Source organism: Coregonus clupeaformis, chromosome 8 (assembly GCF_020615455.1).
Source record: "Coregonus clupeaformis isolate EN_2021a chromosome 8, ASM2061545v1, whole genome shotgun sequence".
Classification (NCBI taxonomy): domain Eukaryota; kingdom Metazoa; phylum Chordata; class Actinopteri; order Salmoniformes; family Salmonidae; genus Coregonus; species Coregonus clupeaformis.
This window is the reverse complement of record NC_059199.1, coordinates 65,999,115-66,025,771: the sequence shown is the minus strand read 5'-3', so window position 1 is coordinate 66,025,771 and position 26,657 is coordinate 65,999,115. Positions and strand designations below refer to the sequence as shown.

At 44.0% G+C, this 26,657-nt stretch overlaps 1 pseudogene; it reads right to left on the bottom strand.

The window, feature by feature from the left end:
- LOC123481328 overlaps positions 1 to 26,657 on the bottom strand; it is a 76,086-nt pseudogene that overhangs the window by 25,699 nt on the left and 23,730 nt on the right.

Here is a 26,657-nt window from a genome sequence, read left to right as displayed (position 1 = left end):
TGTGAGACGCGGTGTGGGTGAATGGATGATCTCTGCATGTGCATTTTCCACTGTAAAGCATGGAGGAGGAAGTGTTATGGTGTGGGGATGCTTTGCTGGTGACACTGTCTGTGATTTATTTAGAATTGAAGGCACACTTAACCAGCCCATCTGGTTTGGGCTTAGTGGGACTATTATTTGTTTTTGAACAGGACAATGACCCAACACACCTCCAGGCTGTATAAGGGCTATTTTACCAAAAATGAGAGTGATGGAGTGCTGCATCAGATGACCTGGCCTCCACAATCCCCCGACCTCAACCCAATTGAGATGGTTTGGGATTAATCGGACCGCAGAGTGAAGGAAAAGCAGCCAACAAGTGCTCAGCATATGTGGGAACTCCTTCAAGACTGTTGGAAAAGCATTCCAGGTGAAGCTGGTTGACAGAATGCCAAGAGTGTGGAAAGCTGTCATCAAGGCAAAGGGTGGCTATTTGAAGAATCTCAAATATAAAATATATTTTGATTTGTTTAACACTTTTTTTGTAACTACATGATTCCATATTTGTTATTTGATAGTTTTGATGTCTTCACTATTATTCTACAATGTAGAAAATAGTAAAAATAAAGAATAACCCTTGAATGAGTAGGTGTTCTAAAACTTTTGACCGGTGGTGTATGTAGTTGATTTTTTTTCAAACACATTGGGTGTGTCTGTCTATATATGGAAAAATGTGTTTAAACATTTTGACCAATCGATTGGTCGAAAGAACAGGACAACTCTCGGTTTACCAAGATTTGTTTTAGTCTGGGACTGCCCTATATTTTTTATTGATAACAAAATAAATGTACAAAAACACACCTGCTACACTGGCAAAATGTACCTTTTTGATGCGGAGAGGACCGGGCTATAAGAGTCAGCAATCATAGGGTTCAATTGCTCCATATTTCCTACTATACTGGCATGAAGGTGGATTTGTCCTGTTACCTGTAGATGAGTGTTTGAACAGGATATCCTTGTTGAGCTTGCCCTCGTTAGCAAGGGCGTATGAGGTCATAGCCACTGAATAGGGGTTGGTCAGGTATTGATTCCGAGATTCCAGATATTGCTTAGCCCTGTTCATGCTGACTGGTAGCCCCTGGAGAGAGAGAAAAAGAGAGGCAATTGCTAACTTCTTGAAGGAAAAAGGCAATCAAAAACAACTCAATTGACTTCTTAAAAAACTGCCATTGTTGTTTGACTAAGCATGACCATAGAACAGATGGGTATGAGAGAATGAATAGGAAAACATGAGAACATTTAAATTTCACTCACACTGATACTGAATCCATGTGTGCAAAATTTGTGTGCTTCCTGCATTGCTATGAGCACGAATGCTGTCAGTGTGTCATCCACGTCTTTCCCCAGTACATCTCCCTGTAGATAAGCAAATACAAGACAGAAATGGTATGCAAGATTTCGTGTGTAATTCTCTGCAAGAATGTACCCCTGAATTTGTTTAAAAACCTTCCCATGGAAACTCCCAAGATTTTGATAAGACTCAAAAAACGAAATTACAGCTGAGGAATATTATAATAATTATTGTTAGGCTACATATATTGTGAATATTGAGATGTAGGGCTACTGCCATTGATATCATTAGTTTTAGAAAATACATTTTGCACAAATAATGATGGTTGATTCGATTTTGCCAGCAACACAAACAGTACCATCATGGAGGGGGTCCAGATTGTTCCAGATTCTTCAAAAATGCCATTGGGCCGCTGTCTTTCCATGACAAGCCACTTGACTGCGCTGCACAGGACATCTTTCGAAATAATGATGAACGGTTCTGCCATGGCAAATACCTTAGCAACATAAGCTGTGAGCCTAGATGGAAGGATGAGTTTTAGGCCTATGTGTCATATGCCCTGCCATGAATGAAATGTCCATTTATAAATTGTCTTAATTTGTTATTCCTCAGAGTGGATTCCTCAAAGTGTTACGTGCTTCTTTGTCTCATCATTACAAGATCTTATTGGCTCAAGTCAACAGATACAATTCAGTTAATGCTGCAGTCTGCGATTCGAAAAACAACAACACGGCTGCCCTGACACTTGTTTTGGTAAACAGCTGAGGGATTGGGGCTGAAGAACTGTAACCACTCAAAAATAAATTACAGCCAGAGCTATGGATGCAAGGACTGACCATTCATGAGATCAAAAACAGAAACATTGTTTACAAACAATTAAGTAAAAATGTGCTTATATTTTGTGTTCTGTTGGGGGTAAGACAGTTGTTATATTCTTAAAGAATCAATGCCTATGTCAATAATTTATTCAAAACATGTATGTACCAATCGCAGGCTGTTGTTTTAACATACAGTATACCTAGGCCTATATGTTGTACATCTAATGTTGTTTCCCTGGTATTGTGGAACATTTGAGGATATAGAGAACATTTGTGTGGGAGTGGGGGAAGATGTAGCTCACCAGGTACCACTACGCTCAGAAAGATAGGTAGCATACGATCCATCTGCTTTCCGATAGGACATTTCCTGATCATAGCCTTGATATAACAAAAGAAAACCAAGAACCATGAAGATAATCAAAGCCCATTTTGTGCTGATGATAACAAAGGATTTGTGCTGAGAGTGCTGATCACACCACAGGCAGAGGGGAGTTTCCCAAAGCCTTTGTAGTTAACATGTTAGGGAGCGTTACTTTATTCAGCCCGAACGGCGATCAGCGTTTACCCACCTATTTTTTTTACCACCACATCACTGATTGTCGAGACACAAAGTACCAAATTAGCTACAAAGGCTTTCAGAAACCCATCCCGGGCTGTTCAAGCATAAAAAAAAAAAAAAATTGAACTTGCTTTTTGTGTGGTTGCTAACCAAATCAAATGTGAGAAACAAAAACAATTGCTAAAACTGCAATGTAATATTATATCAACTTTTAATGCAAATATTCCAATCAATGCCATCCTCTCTGGGAGTTGTAAAACTGTAAATTGCAAACCTCAAATTTGGAATTCTAAAGCTTCTCACCCATTTGAATGAAGTTGACTGCTTCCTTTCTGCGTTCTAATCCCACCTTCTCCCACTGTTTGGTCTTGTCCAGGTAAAGTGTGGCGATGACAGGTAAAGACATGCCCATCATGTTCTGCTCCCCACAGCCTTTTGGTTGGTGAAGGAGATCACCCAGGGGTGAACCACTGATGGCAGCCTCTATTGTCCGGCCCAACTGCTCACCTGAAAAGATGCATATAGTGCAGTCAAAGGTAAATGCAGACAGTAAAACATAATAACAACTGGAATATGACTCACTCAATGGTCAGTGACAACATGACAAATACATTTTAATTGCAGAAATTATAAAGAAGACCATGAAGCAATAGACCTACACTACAACAGCATTATTACTGATCATGGCTTATCCTTACACTAAGCTTCCAAAGCATCACATAATGCTTTTTTCTACTGATTACCTTAATAGCCATGACGGATACATTTGCCACTCACTCTGTGGTCCTATAGCTTTGTGAACCCAGACGAGGCTAGTGAGCCTGGGGCAACTCTAGCTAATTCAACTACAGTTTTTCTCAATTGCTAAAACACTCAACCCTATTGTCTGAACCAAATGCTCAGTTGCCTGAACCCACTGATTGAATCAATCACTCTTTTGGCAAAACCATAAGCACTTTTCACCTGTTTAGACACAACTTGCCAACACATTTTCATTGTGATGCACCCGTGCTGCATAATGGTGAGCACAGGTGACAAAAGTCAAACACAATTAGAGCACAGGTGTCACCACTTGAACACAACAACTTAAAATTGATCACACTTGTGGCTAATGATGTGAGGGAACATATACAGTAAGCCAGTTCAGAGAGCACTGGTTTGTGAGGCCCTACAATGGATAGAAATCTGAGAGGAAGAGTTCGTGTGAGAGGAGGTCGAGGTGGTCGAGGTGGTCAGCGAAGACAAAGAACAGTAATATCTGATGAAATCAGAGCTACTGTGATTGACCATGTTCTTGTCCATGGTATGAGCATGAGGGAGGCTGGACAAAGGGTACAACCAAACATCAGTAGATTCACTGTGTCCACCATAATCCGAAGATTTAGAGAAGAGAACAGGTAATTACCTTTTTTTGACATAGTACAGTATGTAAATGTTGACAGCAATTACTGTATGACATACTATATACTGTACCACAGTATACTGTAAGTAAATATATGTTTCAGTACATCACTGTACCAATGTACTGTAGTATTGTAATGGAGGGTTGGTCTAACTGTTTGTAGGCCTAGTATTCCATGTATATTTTTTGTAACTCCATGTTCTCTTTTTGTAGAATTGAAAGACTGCCACATGGGGGTGGGAGGACAGGTATGTTCTCCCCACACCAAGAGACCCTAATTGTTGATATGGTCCGTGAGAACAATGCCATTAAACTGAGCGAAATTCAGCAGAAGATCATTGAGGACCATTTAAATGTTGAGGGTATCAACAGTGTCAGCCTCTCTACTGTTGATCGTGTCCTCAAGCGCAACAGACTGCACATGAAACAGCTATACAGAGTGCCCTTTGATCGCAACTCAGACAGAGTCAAAGAGCAAAGATTCCAGTATGTACAGGTTGGGATATATCCAGACACATTCAATGTTGATTACTCTAAGTAGTGATTTACTGTAGTGGCCTAAATCACTTTTTCCGTATCACTTACAAAACTATATCTATTTCTACAGAGGGTTTTTCAACTGGATGCAATGGAAAGACCCCATCAATACATCTACATGGATGAAGCTGGGTTTACAGTTTTTTTGGATTGCTTACACACTAAAATTAAAAGTAGTACACTATTAGCAAAACCTTACACTCAAGAAGCAAAACATCAGCCCATATTTGCACAACTATAAGCACATTGTCAACCTTACACTTGTTGCAAAACTCTACACACAGTGATTTGCAAAACACTAAACACACTTAACATACATTACACACAAAAATCTATCATGAAGTCACGTCCTTGCAATACCATAGCACTGACTGTCAAATTACCACACCGTCCAACCAATTGGTTCAACACAGTCATCAGGTGTGCAAACACTCGTTTGCTTAATTGTAGACACACCAATCAGGTGTATAAGCACTATAAAAAGCAGCAGGTGAGTTCATCGGTCTTCAAGCACAATGGAAAGAGTCAGAGAAAGAGTAAGACGACGAGGAGGAGGAGGAGGAGGAGGAGGACGGCGAGGACGACGAGAACGAGGAGGAGGACGAGGAGGACGAGGAGAACGAGGAGAACGAGGAGGACGAGGAGGACGAGGAGGACGAGGAGGACGAGGAGGAGAACGAGGAGAGAACGAGGAGGAGCGAGGAGGAGGAGGAGGAGGAGGAGGAAGGGGAGGAAGAGGAAGAGGAAGACAAGAAGGTGCTCAAAGAGGACCGAATCTGACAAATGAGATCCGCGCAACACTGGTTGACCACATTGTCAACCACGGCCTGACGCTGAGGGAGGCTGGACTGCGAGTACAGCCGAATCTAAGCCGATATACAGTGGCAAGTGTGATGAGAACATTTCGACTGGAAAATAGGTATTGTAAAAATATCATCATATCAAAAACATCTGCACGGTTTCAGTAACTGCTTACAGTACTATATTCTATGCACTATCAGCACTTCTGTTACCTTTTCCTGTGAAATTACTGTACTATTGTATACTGTTTTTTTTTCTACATAGGATTGAGGGTCAGGGACGACAAGGGGGAAGGCCTCCTATGTTCACAGAACAGCAAGAGAGGGAGATAGTAAACATGGTTTTGGCCAACAATGCTATAACACTCAAGCAGCTCCAAGCTAACATTGTCAATAACCACGCCATTTTCAACGATATCCATCAGGTCTCAACATCAACACTGGCACGCATCCTAAAAAAAAACATATTCAAATGAAGCAAATTTATCGAGTGCCTTTCGAGCGCAATTCCGAAAGGGTGAAACGACTGCGGCATGATTATGCAGAGGTATGTATTCACTTTAGCAGTGTGATCTTGCATACTGTCTCATAATCTTATACTGTACTGTAATATGTATACTAGATCTACACTGAACTACACAATTTTGCCTGACACTGTTTTTCAGAGAGTTTTACGAATGGATGGAGAGGAGATCCAGCATGAGTTCATTTACGTAGATGAGGCTGGGTTCAACCTGACGAGAACACGAAGGAGGGGAAGAAACATCATTGGCCACAGGGCTATAGTCAATGTCCCAGGGCAACGTGGGGGTAATATAACACTCTGTGCAGCCATTACACAGAATGGGGTCCTCCACCGCCATGCCCATATGGGCCCTTACAACACAGCACTCATACTTACATTCTTGGACCAATTGCACAACATAACAGCAGCAAATCAAATCGATCATATGCAATACATTGTTGTCTGGGACAATGTGTCTTTCCACCGCTCTGCTCTGGTTCAGAACTGGTTTCAGCAACATCCACATTTCACCGTCCTATATCTTCCACCATACTCTCCATTCCTCAACCCTATAGAAGAGTTTTTCTCGGCATGGCGGTGGAAGGTATATGATCTCCGTCTCCAGGCTGAGGTACCCCTCATCCAAGCCATGGAGGAGGCCTGTGACCAGATGGAGGTAGCAGCAATGCAAGGATCGATTCGTCATTCAAGACGTTTCTTTCCAAGGTGTCTTGCTAATGACAACATTGCCTGCGATGTTGATGAATTTCTCTGGCCAGATCCAGCTAGGCGAAGAGACAATGTCTAGTTATTTTTTTTAATTTTTTTTGAACTTACAATACGTAAAGTGACGTTTGGTTACAGTATTATGAATCTCCATGTCAACATTTTGGGCGTGTTGAGAAATAAATGAGTTTCTTCAGTCTGCAACATTGGTCTTGTGTAGTGTTTGGTGAATTTACATTATATTTGTACTTTGTTGAGAGTAGCCTACTCTAATCATAGGGAAGTAGAAGTGCTAAAAGTGTTTTAGGTTTATCACAGCAGAGTGTAACTCGTGCAAACAGAGTATAGTAATGTGAAACGTGTGTGTTTCATATGGTAACAAAGTGTGGTTTTTAAAAAGAAGTGTATAGTTTTTACAAGAGTGTTTAATTTTGCAAAGGATCTGTAGTGTTTTGCTAATTGGGTGTGTGGTTGTGCTAATTGTGTGTAGTGTTTTGAAAACACGGGCCCTGTTTTGAAAATCGTGCTTAAGCAATCAAAAAAAACTGTAATCTCACCAAAAGGAGAAGGAGAGGCCGTAATGTGATTGGCCATCGGGCCATTGTTGGTGTTCCTGGGCAGCGTGGTGGCAATGTCACATTATGTGCTGCCATCAGCAATCATGGGGTTGTCCACCATCATGCCAACCTGGGGCCCTACAACACTCACCAGCTCCTCATTTTCCTCAATCACATGCAAGATGCTTTGTTAGGGCAGCAGGATGAGCATCCCATCTATGTTGTTGTTTGGGACAATGTGAGTTTTCACAGAGCCCTCCAGGTTAGAGAGTGGTACAATATGAACCAAGGTTTTATCAATCTTTGCCTTCCACCGTACTCCCCTTTCCTAAACCCCATTGAGGAATTCTTCTCCTCATGGCGGTGGAAGGTATATGAACGCCAACCTTACACCAGGGTAAATCTCCTGCAAGCCATGGGACTTGCCTGTGGTGACATAGGTGTGGAGGCATGCCAAGCCTGGATACGGCATGCCAGGGTTTTTTTCCCCCGTTGCCTGGCCAGACAAAATGTGGCCTGTGATGTGGATGAAGTCCTGTGGCCTGACCCAGTACGGAGACATGATGCTGTGGCTGAGTAATGGACTTATTTGTATATTTTTGTACTTTATTTTTACATGGGCTTACTGTACACAAGTGGCAAACGCATAAGATTTCTGTTTGTTTTTACAAGTGCTACATGTAAATGCACAAGATTTCTGTTTTGTCTTTTTGTACAAGTGCTAAATGCACAGTTTTTATTTTGTTTTGCAACATGCATTTAGCCTACAGTGAACAATAAACATTTATTTCTCCAGCTTCATGTCCTGAGCATTGTGTTTTCTATTTTTCCACGTAGTGTTTTGTGACTGTTCAGTAGTGTTTTTAATTTTGATTGACTCGGGGCACGATTTGACAACATAGTTCAGTTTTGAGCACAGATTGAACTGTTTTGAGGTGAAAGTTTGGTTTTGCAAGAAGAGTCTGAGGTTTTGTGAATATAGCTTGAAAATTGGGTTTTGTGTTCACAGTTAAGAGAAAAGGAGAGCAGCTTTCAAGAAATGTGTCTTAGCAATCGAGAAAAACTGTAATGTTGTTAACATGTATTCGTAGTACATTTCTAAATGGTCCATGTGTGTGTCAGATCATGCTGTCTCACCTGTCACACTTATGTGTGTGCTGGCAGGTGTATTTGGAACCTGGTTAGTCAGTGCACCATTCCTAACACGCACAGTATCAGTCCCCCCTTTGAGAGAGAGAGAGAGCAAACAATGTAAACAGTTGTTACGAGTTTTTCCATTCAGTCTCACCTACAGGTAGAGCCATACAATTTGACTTGCATATTAAGAGAGGAAATTGCTCATGATACTCATCAGTGCAACGAATGGCAACACTGTCACTGGAACTATAGATGATCTACATCTGTATATGCTACCATACACTCACCGTGTCTGGCGGGATCCAGTTCCACATTCTTCACCTGAAGCCTTGTCAGCACCCCTTCGGCCTGTCATTGTTAGAATAAAAACACTGTAATTTGCTTTTATGCTTATTTATCAACTCAACATATATGTTTTTTTGCTTGAATTACAACAATTCTCCTGGTGGCCTAGGTTATCCAAATAAGGGCGATAAAGTATTTACTTGAACAGCAAATAGGCCTACTTCTTATGGGACAATTCTGGAATCATAGTTAAATAGCTGGGCTTTCCAGTTACCAAAGATTCAAGGTTCAACATCCGACACAAGGTTCAAGAACCGGCACATTACTTTGGTATCAAAAATGAGGACAATGGTCTCATGGACCATCAGATGTTAGTACAAGGAGTCCCATTAGGTATATTTTACATTAAAGGAGAGCTTACTGTATTTGCTGAGAGGTTTTGACGCACCAGTACAACACCAGACGAGCCAAATAGTCAACCTCTTCCAAAAACACCTTGCACCAGCTGAAATCTCCCTTCTTAATCAAGGTTCATATTTTGTTACAAAACAACTATTATTGACTAACATTTCCACTGACCAAAAATGTTCAGCACTACCAGATTCTGTGTTAAGAATCAGCACGGCTTGGCGGTTCATATTTCAGAGGACGCATGACTCGACCTTCGCCTCTCCCAAGCCCGTTGGGACAAGATCCTAACAAATCAAATGTTATTTGTCACATGCGCCGAATACAACAGGTGTAGAATTTACCGTGAAATGCTTACTTACAAGCCCTTAACCAACAATGTAGTTCAAGAAATAAAGTTAAGAAAATATTTACTAAATAAACTAAAGTAAAAAATTTAAAGTAACACAATAAAATTACATAACGATAACGAGGCTATTTACAGGCGGTACCGGTACCGAGTCAATGTGCGGGGTACAGTTTAGTCGAGGTAGTTTGTATATGTACAGTGGGGAAAAAAAGTATTTAGTCAGCCACCAATTGTGCAAGTTCTCCCACTTAAAAAGATGAGAGAGGCCTGTAATTTTCATCATAGGTACACGTCAACTATGACAGACAAAATGAGGAAAAAAATTCCAGAAAATCACATTGTAGGATTTTTTATGAATTTATTTGCAAATTATGGTGGAAAATAAGTATTTGGTCAATAACAAAAGTTTCTCAATACTTTGTTATATACCCTTTGTTGGCAATGACACAGGTCAAACGTTTTCTGTAAGTCTTCACAAGGTTTTCACACACTGTTGCTGGTATTTTGGCCCATTCCTCCATGCAGATCTCCTCTAGAGCAGTGATGTTTTGGGGCTGTCGCTGGGCAACACGGACTTTCAACTCCCTCCAAAGATTTTCTATGGGGTTGAGATCTGGAGACTGGCTAGGCCACTCCAGGACCTTGAAAAGCTTCTTACGAAGCCACTCCTTCGTTGCCTGGGCAGTGTGTTTGGGATCATTGTCATGCTGGAAGACCCAGCCACGTTTAATCTTCAATGCCCTTGCTGATGGAAGGAGGTTTTCACTCAAAATCTCACGATACATGGCCCCATTCATTCTTTCCTTTACACGGATCAGTCGTCCTGGTCCCTTTGCAGAAAAACAGCCCCAAACCACCCTCATGCTTCACAGTAGGTATGGTGTTCTTTGGATGCAACTCAGCATTCTTTGTCCTCCAAACACGACGAGTTGAGTTTTTACCAAAAAGTTATATTTTGGTTTCATCTGACCATATGACATTCTCTTCTGGATCATCCAAATGCACTCTAGCAAACTTCAGACGGGCCTGGACATGTACTGGCTTGAGCAGGGGGACACGTCTGGCACTGCAGGATTTGAGTCCCTGGCGGCGTAGTGTGTTACTGATGGTAGGCTTTGTTACTTTGGTCCCAGCTCTCTGCAGGTCATTCACTAGGTCCCCCCGTGTGGTTCTGGGATTTTTGCTCACCGTTCTTGTGATCATTTTGACCCCACGGGGTGAGATCTTGCGTGGAGCCCCAGATCGAGGGAGATTATCAGTGGTCTTGTGTATCTTCCATTTCCTAATAATTGCTCCCACAGTTGATTTCTTCAAACCAAGCTGCTTACCTATTGCAGATTCAGTCTTCCCAGCCTGGTGCAGGTCTACAATTTTGTTTCTGGTGTCCTTTGACAGCTCTTTGGTCTTGGCCATAGTGGAGTTTGGAGTGTGACTGTTTGAGGTTGTGGACAGGTGTCCACCACCTCAAAACAACCTCAAACACAACCTCAAAAATGTCAATGTATATAGTCCGGGTGGCCATTTGATTAATTGTTCAGCAGTCTTATAGCTTGGGGGTAAAAGCTGTTAAGGAGCCTTTTTGACCTAGACTTGGCGCTCCGGTACCGCTTGCCGTGCGGTAGCAGAGAGAACAGTCTATGACTTGGGTGACTGGAGTCTTTGACAATTTTGGGGGCCTTCCTCTGACACAGTATATAGGTCCTGGATGGCAGGAAGCTTGGCGCCAGTAATGTATTGAGCCGTACGCACTACCCTCTGTAGCGCCTTACGGTCGGATGCCGAGCAGTTGTCATACCAGGCGGTGATGCAACCAGTCAGGATGCTCTCGATGGTGCAGCTGTATAATTTTTTGAGGATCTGGGGACCCATGCCAAATATTTTCAGTCTCCTGATGTGGAAAAGGTGTTGTTGTGCCCTCTTTACGACTGTCTTGGTGTGTTTGGACCATGATAGTTTGTTGGTGATGTGGACACCAAGGACCTTGAAACTCTTGACACACTCCACTACAGCCCCGTCAATGTAAATGGGGGCCTGTTCGGCCCTCCTTTTCCTGTAGTGCACGAGAGTCTCCTTTGTCTTGCTCACATTGAGGGAGAGGTTGTTGTCCTGGCACCACACTGCCAGGTCTCTGACCTCCTCCCTATAGGCTGTTTCATCGTTGTCTGTGATCAGGCCTAAGACTGTTGTGTCGTCAGCAAACTTAATCATGGTGTTGGAGACGTGCTTGGCCACGGAGTCGTGGGTGAACAGGGAGTATAGCAGGGGAGTAAGCACGCACCCCTGAGGGGCCCCGGTGTTGAGGATCAGCGTGGCAGATGTGTTGTTGCCTACCCTTACCACCTGGGGGCGGCCCGTCAGGAAGTCCAGGATCCAGTCGCAGAGGGAGGTGTTTAGTCCCAGGGTCCTTAGCTTAGTGATGAGCTTTGTGGGCACTATGGTGTTGATCGCTGAGCTGTAGTCAATGAACAGCATTCTCACATAGGTGTTCATTTTGTCCAGGTGTGAAAGGGCAGTGTGGAGTGCGATTGCATCATCTGTAGATCTGTTGGGGCGGTATGCAAATTGTAGTGGGTCTAGGGTTTCTGGTGTTGATGTGAGCCATGACCAGCCTTTCAAAGCACGTCATGGATACTGACGTGAGTGCTACGGGGCGGTAGTCCTTTAGGCAGGTTACCTTCGCATTCTTGGGCACAGGGACTATGGTGGTCTGCTTGAAACATGTGGGTATTACAGACTTGGTCAGGGAGAGGTTGAAAATGTCAGTGAAGACACTTGCCAGTTGGTCGGCGCATGCTCTGAGTACATGCCCTGGTAATCTGTCTGGCCCCGCGGCCTTGTGAATGTTGATCTGTTTAAAGGTCTTGCTCACATCGGCAACAGAGAGCGTGATCACATATTTACATTTACATTTTTACATTTTAGTCATTTAGCAGACGCTCTTATCCAGAATCGAACCCACAACCCTGGCGTTGCAAGCGCCATGCTCTACCAACTGAGCTACACGGGGCCCAGTTGTTTGGAATTTTGGATATCATCAATTGGATATCACAAAAAAGGGGTAAAAGGAGACATTGGTGGAAGCGGTAAATAACTGATGAGAAAATGAGAGCATTCCTGTATGTCCAACATCCCCCTTTTCTACACGTAACTGAAGATCCACAAGGGCAGACCCATTGTGTCCGATATTGGGAGCATCAAACCAATGCTTTCTATTCTGCCATCTTATCATAAAGACTGGTGACTTCAAGGTACGAGAACATCTTGATTTGAGAATTGATACCAGTCCACCTTCCTCTTTTCTAGCAACACTAATTATTTTAAGTTTGACGCCTTCTTCTTAAAGTGTAGTTGGACTGATGGGTACATGGATGGCACCAAATATTGCCAACCTGTACCTCGGATAGGTTGGGAAAGGTCACATTCTTAATGAGAAGTCAAAACCTTGTTTCAATAACTTAGTCACTTGAAAATGGCTACATTGACTACAGGATGTTTCTGTGAAGAGCAAGGGCCCCTTCGCTATGTTGGCCCAGTGACCCCCCATTGGTTACAATTGGACCATTTTATTGTGGCACCTCATCTCAAATAGGTTGAGCGCCTTTGACTCCTCTCCAGGTTTTACCTCTTGGCATAACTGTAAGATGTCTGCCCTCATCTGTTGAGGACTGGGATTTAAGATTCAAATCATTCAGATTCACACTAATCGACACATGGTCATACAGTGGGGGAAAAAAGTATTTAGTCAGCCACCAATTGTGCAAGTTCTCCCACTTAAAAAGATGAAAGAGGCCTGTCATTTTCATCATAGGTACACGTCAACTATGACAGACAAATTGAGAAAAAAATATCCAGAAAATCACATTGTAGGATTTTTAATGAATTTATTTGCAAATTATGGTGGAAAATAAGTATTTGGTCACCTACAAACAAGCAAGATTTCTGGCTCTCACACACCTGTAACTTCTTCTTTAAGAGGCTCCTCTGTCCTCCACTCGTTACCTGTATTAATGGCACCTGTTTGAACTTGTTATCAGTATAAAAGACACCTGTCCACAACCTCAAACAGTCACTCTCCAAACTCCACTATGGTCAAGACCAAAGAGCTGTCAAAGGACACAGGAAACAAAATTGTAGACCTGCACCAGGCTGGGAAGACTGAATCTGCAATAGGTAAGCAGCTTGGTTTGAAGAAATCAACTGTGGGAGCAATTATTAGGAAATGGAAGACATACAAGACCACTGATAATCTCCCTCGATCTGGGGCTCCACGCAAGATCTCACCCCGTGGGGTCAAAATGATCACAAGAACGGTGAGCAAAAATCCCAGAACCACACGGGGGGACCTAGTGAATGACCTGCAGAGAGCTGGGACCAAAGTAACAAAGCCTACCATCAGTAACACACTACTCCGCCAGGGACTCAAATCCTGCATTGCCAGACGTGTCCCCCTGCTTAAGCCAGTACATGTCCAGGCCCGTCTGAAGTTTGCTAGAGTGCATTTGGATGATCCAGAAGAGGATTGGGAGAATGTCATATGGTCAGATGAAACCAAAATATAACTTTTTGATAAAAACTCAACTCATCGTGTTTGGAGGACAAAGAATGCTGAGTTGCATCCAAAGAACACCATACCTACTGTGAAGCATGGGGGTGGAAACTTCATGCTTTGGGGCTGTTTTTCTGCAAAGGGACCAGGACGACTGATCCGTGTAAAGGAAAGAATGAATGGGGCAATGTATCGTGAGATTTTGAGTGACAACCTCCTTCCATCAGCAAGGGCATTGAAGATGGAACGTGGCTGGGTCTTTTAGCATGACAATGATCCCAAACACACCGCCCGGGCAACGAAGGAGTGGCTTCGTAAGAAGCATTTCAAGGTCCTGGAGTGGCCTAGCCAGTCTCCAGATCTCAACCCCATAGAAAATCTTTGGAGGGAGTTGAAAGTCCGTGTTGCCCAGCGACAGCCACAAAACATCACTGCTCTAGAGGAGATCTGCTTGGAGGAATGGGCCAAAATACCAGCAACAGTGTGTGAAAACCTTGTGAAGACTTACAGAAAACGTTTGACCTGTGTCATTGCCAACAAGGGGTATATAACAAAGTATTGAGAAACTTTTGTTATTGACCAAATACTTATTTTCCACCATAATTTGCAAATAAATTCATAAAAAATCCTACAATGTGATTTTCTGGAGAAAAAATTTCTCATTTTGTCTGTCATAGTTGACATGTACCTATGATGAAAATTACAGGCCTCTCTCATCTTTTTAAGTGGGAGAACTTGCACAATTGGTGGCTGACTAAATACTTTTTTTCCCCACTGTATATACATTCCATATCATCCTCAGGGTAGATACTAGATACATCTGTCAAGAAGCGATGGTTTGCCTTACCACAACACGTAAATCCTTCTTAACACCGTCTTGACCACCCCAATCTCGGACGGAGGCCTTCACCTCGATGGTATGGAGGCCCAGCTTCATGGGGATGATGACAAAGGGGACACTTCGTGTGGACCTGGCGTCCACCATAACAGTAACAATATACTTTCCCTTCTTGCTGGCAGAGCTGCACACGTCTGATGTCTCCCTCAGTTCTACACGGACCTGCCATTAAGGTGGAGAGGGTATGGTCACATCACCGTGCATCTAATCAGATAAATACCACACTGAATGGTATAATAATAATAATAATTATAATAATAATTATAATAATCAGGCACAGAAGGGGTTATACTGATTTTAGAATGAAATATTGCTCTGTATACCTGCATCTGCAGGTTCAACTCAAGATGTTCTGGGTTGCATGCCTGCTTTTAAATTACAGTAAGCTTACCGTTATAGTGTCCTCCATGTAGTTGTGAAGAATGGCTTTGATTTCCAGCTGCTCATTGCGTACGGCAGAGTAGGGCAGCTTCAGATCAAGGAAGAAGTTCTTCGAAACAATCAGCGGAAAGGGTTGAGACACACAGATTCCTATTGAGCAAAGGAGTTGCCATAAGATGTAGAAAGAGCAGCCACCAATTTAGAAAGAGGGGCACAAATAAGTGACAGTACCATGTGTTTTGGACAGGCCAATGGCAGTGATCTGCCAGGTGGTGATGGAATCCGGTAAGGTAATCATTTTCTGTATAGCACTAAATGGTAAAAAGAGAAAGAAAATAGGTAGGATTTTTTTTACAAGGGAAAAGGGATATGCATAAGAAGGCATTTTACTGTAGTGCATTGAACGATCTCACTAAATACTGCTCTTATGCAATGTTCAAGAATGGCCTTTTCCCCTTTATTCAGATTACAACCACTCATTTTCAGTTATTTGAAAAGGAAATAATCTCCCAAATATCACTATTTCTAAAACAAGCCATAGAAAGTTGGTTGCAATTTCAATTTAATCCTCCAGAAACAACAGAACAAATAATGCAACAAATATTGTGGATAAATTCAAATATACTAATTGACAAAAAACCTTTATTTTTTGACAGAATGTTTAAAAAAGGTATAATCTTCGTAAATGATATCATCGGTAGGACTGGTGGAGTTATGTCGCACATGCAGCTAACAAAAACATATGGAAATGTCTGCTCTACCCCAAATTACAACCAAATAATTGCAGCCTTACCGCAAAAGTGGAAGAGGAAAGTGGAAGGGGGAGAAAGTAAGGAACTTGTCTGTCGGCCTTGCATTAAAGAACATAATTGGTTAAGGAAAACTGTGATAAATAAAAAAGTATATCAGTTTCACTTAAGGACCAAAAGATTTACAGCCATCCCATATAGATTGCAAAATAGTTGGGAAGAGATTTTTGACGTACCGATCCCATGGCATAGGGTTTATGAACTGACACGCAAAACGACACCGGATTCAAAAATTAGAATCTTTCAATTTAAATTATTATAGAAAATTCTTGCTACCAATAGAATGTTATTTATATGGGGGATATAATCTTCCCAGCTCTGCAGATTTTGCTGTGAAGAGACAGAATCATTAGATCATTTACTTTGGTTCTGTCCATTTGTAGCTTGTTTTTGGACACAGGTCCAGGAATGGCTAAAGGATTGCAATATTTACCTGGAGCTAACCTTGCAGATAGCATTACTGGGTGATCTGAAAAGTCATAGTCAATCGATCAATAATATAATAATACTTTTAGCAAAAATGTTAATTTTTAATTCACAATCTGTAGAAGCAATGAGAATAGAAAGGTTCAGAACTTTTGTAAAACATCACAGTACGGTTGAAATATATATGGCAAATAGAAATCCTATATGGATGGTGTTAAGAGATAGATGGGAGGTATTGAATGGAGTTGAAGGATGGGACTAATAACATATAACAACAAATAATAACAAGATCACTAATAATGTAAGCATACTGTATCCATAATAAGTGTCACGGATTCTGCCGAGGCTGCTCCTCCTCCTTGCTCGGGCAGGCTTCGGCGTTCGTCGTCCCCGGAGTACTAGCTGCTGCCGTTCAATGTTATCGGTGTCTGTCTAGTTTTGTCTGTATTGTTTACACCTGTTCCACATTATGTTTGATTGTTGCCCTATAATTACCCCTGTCTCTCATCAGGATCTTGTGTGTGATTGTTTCCCTTCACGTATGTCGTTTGTGAGCGGGTTATTTCCTCCCTGCGTGGAGTTATTCTGTGTTCATCTTTTCAGTATCGGATTAAAGTACTTTTCCGAGAGTTCCGTGTCCTGCGCCTGATTTCTTCAACCGCATCTCACTGACAGTCGTGACAGAATCACACACCACAACATGGAGTCAGCAGGAGCGACGGCACCGGACCAGATCACTTGAGGAGCGCGTCCTACAACAGGCAGCTATGCTTCAAGATCTTGGTGCCGCCATGGAAAGGGTGATGAACACCTTGGGACGATGGGAGAGAGGAGGTTTTCCCACACCTCCTCCAACGATACCACCACCATCGGCCACTCCTATCGTCTCACATCAGGAGTCCAGTGGGATTCGGCTCTCGCTCCCGAGGGCTTATGATGGCACCGCAGCCGGGTGTCAGGGTTTCCTGCTCCAGGTGGAACTTTACCTGGCAACCATTCACCCGGCACCCTCGGGATACGAGAGCGTGTCCGCCCTCATCTCCTGTCTGTCCAGCAAGGCACTGGAGTGGGCCAACGCCGAGTGGGGAGGAATAGATAACGCTACTGTGAACTATGCAGAGTTCACCCGCCGCTTCAGGGCGGTGTTTGATCATCCCCCGGAGGGGAAGGCGGCGGGTGAGCGTCTGTTCCACCTCAGACAGGGGAGGAGGAGAGCGCAGGAATTCGCACTGGACTTCCGGACTCTGGCTGCCAATTCGGGATGGAATGAGAGGGCCCTCATCGACCACTACAGGTGTAGCTTAAGAGAGGACGTTCGTCGAGAGTTGGCCTGCAGGGACACCAACCTAAGCTTCGATCAGCTGGTGGACATGTCGATTCGCCTGGATACTCTGTTGGCTACCCGCGGACGTCCGGAGCTGGGGCCGTCCATTCCATCCCCCAACACTTCCGAGCCGAGCCCTATGGAGCTCGGGGGTGCTGGTAGTAGGGAGGCCAGGAGAGAGGCTGTCCCCTGCACCAACTGTGGCCGCCGAGGACACACGGCGGTTCGGTGCTGGGGAGGGTCTCCTCGGATTCGAGGCAGCAGGCAACGCACTGATGAGTCATTCCAGGTGAGTAAGGCCCCAACTCACCCAGAGCTCTCTGTTGTTCATATGTGTATTCAAGTTGTGTTTCCAGAGGTTTCTTTTTACTCCCAGCATAAGGCGCTAGTCGATTCAGGCGCAGCTGGAAATTTTATCGATCGCCATTTCTCATATAAGTTAGGAATCCCTATATTACCAGTCGATGTGCCCTTCCCTATCCATGCCCTAGATAGCCGGCCTTTGGGGTCGGGATTGATTAGGGAGGTCACAGCGCCACTGAAGATGAAAACGCAGAAGGGTCATGAGGAGACTATACAGTTGTATTTAATTGACTCTCCTGCGTTTCCTGTGGTGTTGGGGCTTCCCTGGTTAACATCTCATGACCCCAACATTTCATGGCAACAGAGGGCTCTCAAGGGATGGTCTGATCAGTGTGTGGGGCGGTGTGTAGGTGTTTCCGTAGGGGCAACGACGGTGGAAAGTCTGAACCAAATGCCCACAATGCACATTCCTCCTGAGTATGCCGATTTGGCACGCGCCCTCATCGACAGGGGGATTGTGCGATAGACCTCCAGGTTGGCGCTGCGCTCCCTCGTAGCCATGTGTATCCTCTGTCTCAGGAGGAGACGGCTGCTATGGAGACATACGTCACCGAATCCTTGAGACAGGGATACATACGGCCGTCCACTTCCCCTGCGTCCTCAAGTTTCTTTTTTGTGAAGAAGAAGGATGGGGGTTTACGCCCGTGTATTGATTACCGTGGTCTCAATCAGATCACTATTAAATACAGCTATCCTCTCCCTCTGATTGCTAGTATGACAGAGTCATTACACGGGAAGCGCTTCTTCACAAAATTGGATCTCAGGAGCGCTTACAACCTGGTGCGCATTCGGGAAGGAGATGAGTGGAAGACAGCATTAAGTACCACCTCGGGTCACTATGAGTACCTCGTCATGCCATACGGTCTAATGAATGCTCCTTCAGTCTTCCAATCATTTGTGGACGAGATTTTCCGGGATTTGCATGGACAGGGGGTAGTGGTGTATATTGATGACATTCTGATATACTCCGCTACACGTACCGAGCATGTGTCCCTGGTACGTCGGGTGCTGGGTAGACTGTTGGAGCATGATCTGTATGTGAAGGCAGAGAAATGTCTGTTTTTCCAGGAGTCCATCTCCTTCCTGGGACACCGGTTGTCTGCGTCAGGGGTAGAGATGGAGATTGACCGCGTTTCAGCCGTGCGTAATTGGCAGACTCCCACTACGTTAAAGGAGGTGCAGCGTTTTTTGGGTTTTGCCAATTACTACCGGAGGTTTATCCGGGGTTTTGGACAGGTAGCAGCTCCCATTACCTCCCTGCTAAGGGGGGCCCGGTGCGTTTGCAGTGGTCGGCTGAGACGGACAGGGCGTTTAGTCATTTGAAGGACCTGTTCACCTCCGCTCCGGTGCTGGCACATCCGGATCCCTCTTTGGCGTTCCAAGTTGAGGTGGATGCGTCCGAGGCGGGGATCGGTGCTATACTGTCTCAGCGCTCGGGCACGCCTCCTAAACTCCGCCCCTGTGCTTTCTATTCCAAGAAGCTCAGTCCGGCGGAACGCAATTATGACGTGGGGGACAGGGAGCTGCTAGCGGTGGTCCACGCCCTGAAGGTGTGGAGACATTGGCTTGAGGGGGCTAACCACCCTTTTCTCATTCTGACTGACCATCGTAACCTGGAGTACATCCGGGCAGCGAAGAGACTGAACCCTCGTCAGGCTAGGTGGGCCATGTTTCTTGCCCGGTTTGTATTTAAGATCACTTATATCCCAGGGTCACAGAACGTTAAGGCAGACGCCCTGTCCCGACGATATGACACAGAGGAGAGGTCCATTGAGCCCACTCCCATACTAACAGAGTCTTGTCTAGTGGCACCGGTGGTGTGGGAGGTCGACACGGAAATCGAGCGGGCGTTACGTACCGACCCTACTCCCCCAGAGTGTCCAGAGGGACGGAGGTACGTGCCGCTCGAGGTCCGTGACCGACTGATTTATTGGGCTCACACGTCACCCTCCTCTGGTCATCCTGGTATTGGTCGGACGGTGCACTGTCTTAGCGGGAAGTACTGGTGGCCCACCTTAGCCAGGGACGTGAGGGTTTACGTTTCTTCCTGCTCGGTGTGCGTCCAGTGTAAGGCGCCTAGACACCTGCCCAGAGGGAAGTTACAACCTCTACCCATTCCACAACGGCCGTGGTCTCACCTGTTGGTGGATTTTGTCACAGACCTTCCCCCCTCCCAGGGGAATACCACGATCTTGGTCGTTGTGGATCGGTTTTCTAAGGCCTGCCGTCTCATCCCTATGCCAGGTCTTCCTACAGCCCTACAAACGGCCGAAGCCCTGTTTACATACGTTTTCCGGCACTACGGGGTGCCTGAGGATATAGTGTCTGATCGGGTCCCCAGTTCACCTCTAAAGTGTGGAGGGTATTTATGGAACGTTTGGGGGTCTCGATCAGCCTTACCTCTGGTTTTCACCCTGAGAGTAATGGGCAGGTGGAGAGATTGAACCAAGATGTGGGTAGGTTTCTGAGGTCCTATTGCCAGGACCGGCAGGAGGAGTGGTCGGGGTATATTCCCTGGGCAGAGATAGCCCAAAACTCACTCCGCCACTCCTCCACTAATCTTACGCCTTTCCAGTGTGTGTTGGGCTATCAGCCGGTTCTGGCACCCTGGCATCAGAGCCAGATCGAGGCTCCTGCGGTGGATGAATGGTTTCGGCGCTCGGAGGAGACATGGAACACTGCGCATGTCCATCTGCAGCGGGCCATCAGATGGCAAAAAGTGAGCGCCGATCGCCACCGCAGTGAGGGTCCGGTTTATGCACCTAGAGATCGGGTCTGGCTCTCGACCAGAAACCTGCCCCTTCACCTGCCCTGCCGGAAGCTGGGTCGGCGGTTTGTGGGGCCATTTAAAGTCCTGAGGAGATTGAACGAGGTATGTTATAGGTTAAAACTGCCTATTAATTATCGCATTAACCCCTCGTTCCATGTGTCTCTCCTCAGGCCGGTGGTAGCTTGTCCACTCCAGGAGAATGAGGTACGAGAGGCCCCTCCGCCCCCACTAGACATCGAAGGGGCTCCGGCGTACTCAGTCCATTCCATCGTGGATTTGAGGCGTCGGATGGGGGATCTGCAGTATCTCGTGGAGTGGGAGGGGTACGGTCCGGAGGAACGGTGCTGGGTCCCTAGGAGGGACATCCTAGATCCCTCCCTGTTGACAGAGTTCCACCGGAGTCATCCGACTCGCCCTGCTCCGCGTCCTCCTCGCCGTCCCCGAGGCCGGGGTCGGCGCACGGCTGGAGCCGCGCGTCAAGGGGGAGGGTACTGTCACGGATTCTGCCGAGGCTGCTCCTCCTCCTTGCTCGGGCAGGCTTCGGCGTTCGTCGTCCCCGGAGTACTAGCTGCTGCCGTTCGATGTTATCGGTGTCTGTCTAGTTTTGTCTGTATTGTTTACACCTGTTCCACATTATGTTTGATTGTTGCCCTACAATTACCCCTGTCTCTCATCAGGATCTTGTGTGTGATTGTTTCCCTTCACGTATTTAGTTTGTGAGCGGGTTATTTCCTCCCTGCATGGAGTTATTCTGTGTTCATCTTTTCATTATCGGATTAAAGTACGTTTCCGAGAGTTCCGTGTCCTGCGCCTGACTTCTTCAACCGCATCTCACTGACAGTCGTGACAATAAGTATATAGGTTGTATGTTGGGAGCTTTTGGGAAAGAGCACAGTTAGAAAGATATGGCATATAGAAGCAAACCGGATGGACATCATGAAAATGATCGGAGGGGTTGAGAGTAGAAGAAGTTCAGGAGCAAAAACAAATAAAATAGAATTATTGTAAAATTGACTGTGTCCATAAGGTGTAGATAGTAAGTATAGGCTGGAAGTAGAGGCCTGGGCATTGTTGTTCACTAATTTACCCCAAGTAGGGAAAGGATGGCTGGGTTGAAAAGGAATAAAGGGGAGTATATATATAAAACACATGGGGGATTGGAAGTGATGCAGACAATTACATTGATGGAAGTTACAATCTATCTGCAATATTAAGCCCCTAAAAAATAAAAGAAATAATACTGCTCTTACCACTGATTTTTGTTAGGACACAGTGGCAGACTCTCCTCATTCCATAGCCAACTCTCAGGAAAAAAGGAACGGGAAATGATTTTGTCAAAACTTTCGAATCGGTCATCCTCTTCCTCACCTTAGCAAGAGTGACAGAAAGTCAGACATTTCACATCACTGTGAATGTATTTCTCTTCTACATAGAAGGGAATACCAGAATACTTTATACATTCACACTCTGGTTTTGTATATCACACTGGATTTCCATAGTGTGCAATTTTAGAATTGACAATTCCAGTCCACTACAGTTGTTTTACTTACTGCGGGCTAATATGAGCTGGTCAGTCTTGGTGTCTTCGCGTTTGGTGGCCATTTCTCTACAACATTTCAGGAAGGCTTCCACACACTCTGTTCCATCGCTGATGTATTGGGAACGCCGCTCGCACGTGTAATCTAGAATGTTCTTCCTCATACCGTCCATGCAGCACTGTCTCTCCATGCCTGTGTACTGGCTCGCTAGGACAGAGAGAAGTGCATTATCAGTGGGATGGCAGAGTGAACTGCAAAAGCTTTGGGGAAACCCAGTGCTGAGAGTTAAAGGAATTATAAAAGTTTGTTTAGTGGCCAATCTGGACAGCAGTCTTCCTATTTCACAATTGGTTCTCATTCCCAGAGGTTGAAAACAGAAACAGTAAAACACTATTTGACATCCTCGCAACAGATGTCTGTTTGGTAAGAAATTAGTACTAAGTTCTACTAATAAAATAAATACATACGTACATGCGTACATGTATACATACAGTACATAGTTAAAAACATCCAGTTTTATGATCAGGCATTACAAGCAGAGAAACTCTTGTCCTACCCAGTGTGGTTACGACATCATTTATAGTCACTGCTCGTCGTCTCCTTGAGTTGACAGGGCAGCTGGAGACTAAAGCACACGAAGAAGAAGACTGATTTCAATGCACAAAACATACCTGGGAAACATGGCAAGACAATATTAAGGACAAATGTATTAGGCCTACATCAACCAAACTCCACATTGAGAATGAAGATACTATGCTGAAGTAATATATGATACATCAGCTGATAACTGGCTAAAATGTGATACTGTAATCTGCCAATAGTGCATTTTATTACTTAAGTAATAATAACAATAATAATAATAATACATGGGACTTATATAGCGCTTTGCAAGGAACCAAAGTCGCTTTACAATTGTAGAAATGAAACAAAAAATAGTAGTCAAAACAAAACAAAGCCAGACTAAACAAAAACATGAAACAAAGTGAAGGGTGGGCTCAATGAAGGGAAAGAGTGTGATTTATCAGTGTACGAATGAGTGAGCAGGTGTTGTGTGTGTCCGAAAACAAACGCTTAGTAGTCCTTGGTATCTTTTTGCTACATTGTAAGACTTTTACAAAGTGTCTAGAAATGATAACAACTCTATGTGGCCAACCAAGGTATCAACCCTTATGAGGTCAGAAGTAGAAGTAAAATAAAATAAAATAAAATAAAATTGTATTTGTCACTTGCGCCGAATACAACAGGTGTAGACCTTACAGTGAAATGCTTACTTACAAGCTCTTAACCAACAATGCAGTTTTAAGAAATAATACCCCAAAAAATCACACAAAAAATACAATATAAAATAATATGAAATAAAAGTAACAAATAATTAAAGAGCAGCAGTAAAAATAACAATAGCGTGGCTATATACAGGGGGTACCGGTACCAAGTAAATGTGTAGGGGCACTGGTTAGTCGGGGTAATTGAGGTAATATGTACATGTAGGTATATTTATTAAAGTGACTATGCATAGATAATAAACAGAGAGTAGCAGCAGCGGGGGGTAGAAGCTGTTTAGAAGCCTCTTGGACCTAGACTTGGCGCTCCGGTACCGCTTGCCGTGCGGTAGCAGAGAGAACAGTCTATGACTAGGGTGTCTGGAGTCTTTGACAATTTTTAGGGCCTTCCTCTGACACCACCTGGTATAAAGGTCCTGGATGGCAGGAAGCTTGGCCCCAGTGATGTACTGGGCCGTACGCACTACCCTCTGTAGTGCCTTGCGGTCAGAGGCCGAGCAGTTGCCATACCAAGCAGTGATGCAACCAGTCAGGATGCTCTCGATGGTGCAGCTGTAGAACCTTTTGAGGATCTGAGGACCCATGCCAAATCTTTTCAGTCTCCTTAGGGGGAATAGGTTTTGTCGTGCCCTCTTCACGACTGTCTTGGTGAGGTTGGACCATGTTAGTTTGTTGGTGATGTGGACACCAAGGAACTTGAAGCTCTCAACCTGCTCCACTACAGCCCCGTCGATGAGAATGGGGGCATGCTCGGTCCTCTTCTTTTTTCTGTAGTCCACAATCATCTCCTTTGTCTTGATCACATTGAGGGAGAGGTTGATGTCCTGGCACCACACGGCCAGGTCTCTGACCTCCTCCCTATAGGCTGTCTCGTCGTTGTCGGTGGTCAGGCCAACCACTGTTGTGTCATCGGAAAACTTAATGATGGTGTTGGTCAGGCAAGCAAAACCTAGAGACTTCCTTAGATATCTGGCACCAGCTGTTGTTTACAAATATACATAGACCGGCACCCCTTGTCTTCCCAGAGGCTGCTGTTCTATCCAGCCGATACAGTGTATAACCCGCCAGCAGTATGTTATTCATGTCTTTGTTCAGCCACGACTCGGTGAAACATGATATTACAGTTTTTAATGTCCCTTTGGTAGGATATACATGCTTGTAGTTCATCCACTTTATAATCAAGCGATTGTAAATTGGCCAATAGTATCGATGGCAAAGGCAGATTAGCCACTCGTCGCCGGCTCCTTACCAGGCACCCTGATCTCCTTCCGTGATATCTCCTTTTCTTTCTACTGCGAATGACGGGGATGAGGGCCCTGTCAGGTGTCTGGAGCAAATCCCTCTCGTCTGACTCATTAAAGAAAATGTATTTGTCCAGTTCAAGGTGAGTAATCGCTGTTCTGATGTCCAGAAGCTCTTTTCGGTCATAAGAGATGGTAGCAGCAAAACTATGTACAAAATAAGTTACAAAATTTTTTAAAAAACACACAAAATAGCATGGTTGGTTAAGAGTCCATAAAATGGCAGCCATCCCCTCCGGCGCCATTGAGATCAACAATAAAAATAAGAAATTAATTAAATTTAAAAAAGTTACGCTGAATGCCTGTGGTTTTGGGAGACTCACAACTTCCAATTTTCATCCAACACATCTTTTACACACATTCAGATCAGGTAAAGAGATACCGCAAGTTTGTCAATTTTCAGATGCAGTTTGAATGAAATTGCTAGCATTGATCAATGAGATTACAACCTATATTCACCCACTAAAAAAAAAAGCTGACAGTTAATGAATTTCTAATGTGTTATCACTATGCTTTCAACCATCTAAAAGCAAATTCCAATGGAAAAACAATGTCAGATTTTTGGTTTAGTTGTCACCCAAACGTCTATCACTGCACTTTCAACCATTTAAAAGCACAGCAAAGTTCACATGGTAATACAATGTCAGATATTTTGTTCATTTATACAACAGATTAATGCGTTATCACTGTGATTTATCTAATCACCTGGATTGCAGTTGAGATTACATTAAAAGTACATGGTGCAAGTGATTAATACTGTTTGAGATTCTGCGCAGATTATTACTGCAATGTGAAGATCTCCACAGAGCTGCGACGACCTATGCATGCTATCTTGAACATGAATGCTTTATATGATTACATAAGAAGACATTTATAGTTACAGCAACCTCAATATGTGGCCATGGATGTGTTACTCATTTTAAGGTTGAATGTTACATTCGTTTTTAAGATAGCCTTAACTTTAAGCAATTTACTGTCTCCATCTCAACCAAAAATCAAAATGAAAGAATAGGACTAAATCAAATCAAACTTTAAATGCACTTTTAATCAAGTTTGATTTGATTTAATCCTATTCTTTATCTTTGAGTTTTGGTTGAGATGGAGGCGTGAATCCGATATACAGTGCATTCAGAAAGTATTCAGACCTCTCGACCTTTTCCACATTTTGTTACGTTTTTTCGCTTTGTCATTATGGGATATTGTGTGTAGATTGATGAGGATTTTTATTTATTTAATCAATTTTAGAAAAAGGCTGGAAAAATGTGGAAAACGTCAAGGGGTCTCAATACTTTCTGAATGCCCTGTATATGAGTGATCGTGTATGGTCACATTTCATTTGCTCTTTTAAACCTACCCATTGGAATGACTTCGATAGCAACAGTGAATCTATTTAGTCTTTAAGTGGAGATTTTTCAACAATCATTCTCATGATTGCACATTGGTAACAGTAAGTGACAAATATAATAGCTAAGCAGGGCTTGGTTAAAACCCTGGATGGGAGACCAAAGGGTAGCTGTTGGTAGATGAAGTCTCCAGTTGGAGGTGCTGCCCAGCCTATAGTTTTTTTCTGATAGTGGATATAACGTTGAAAATCTGACATTGTTTTAA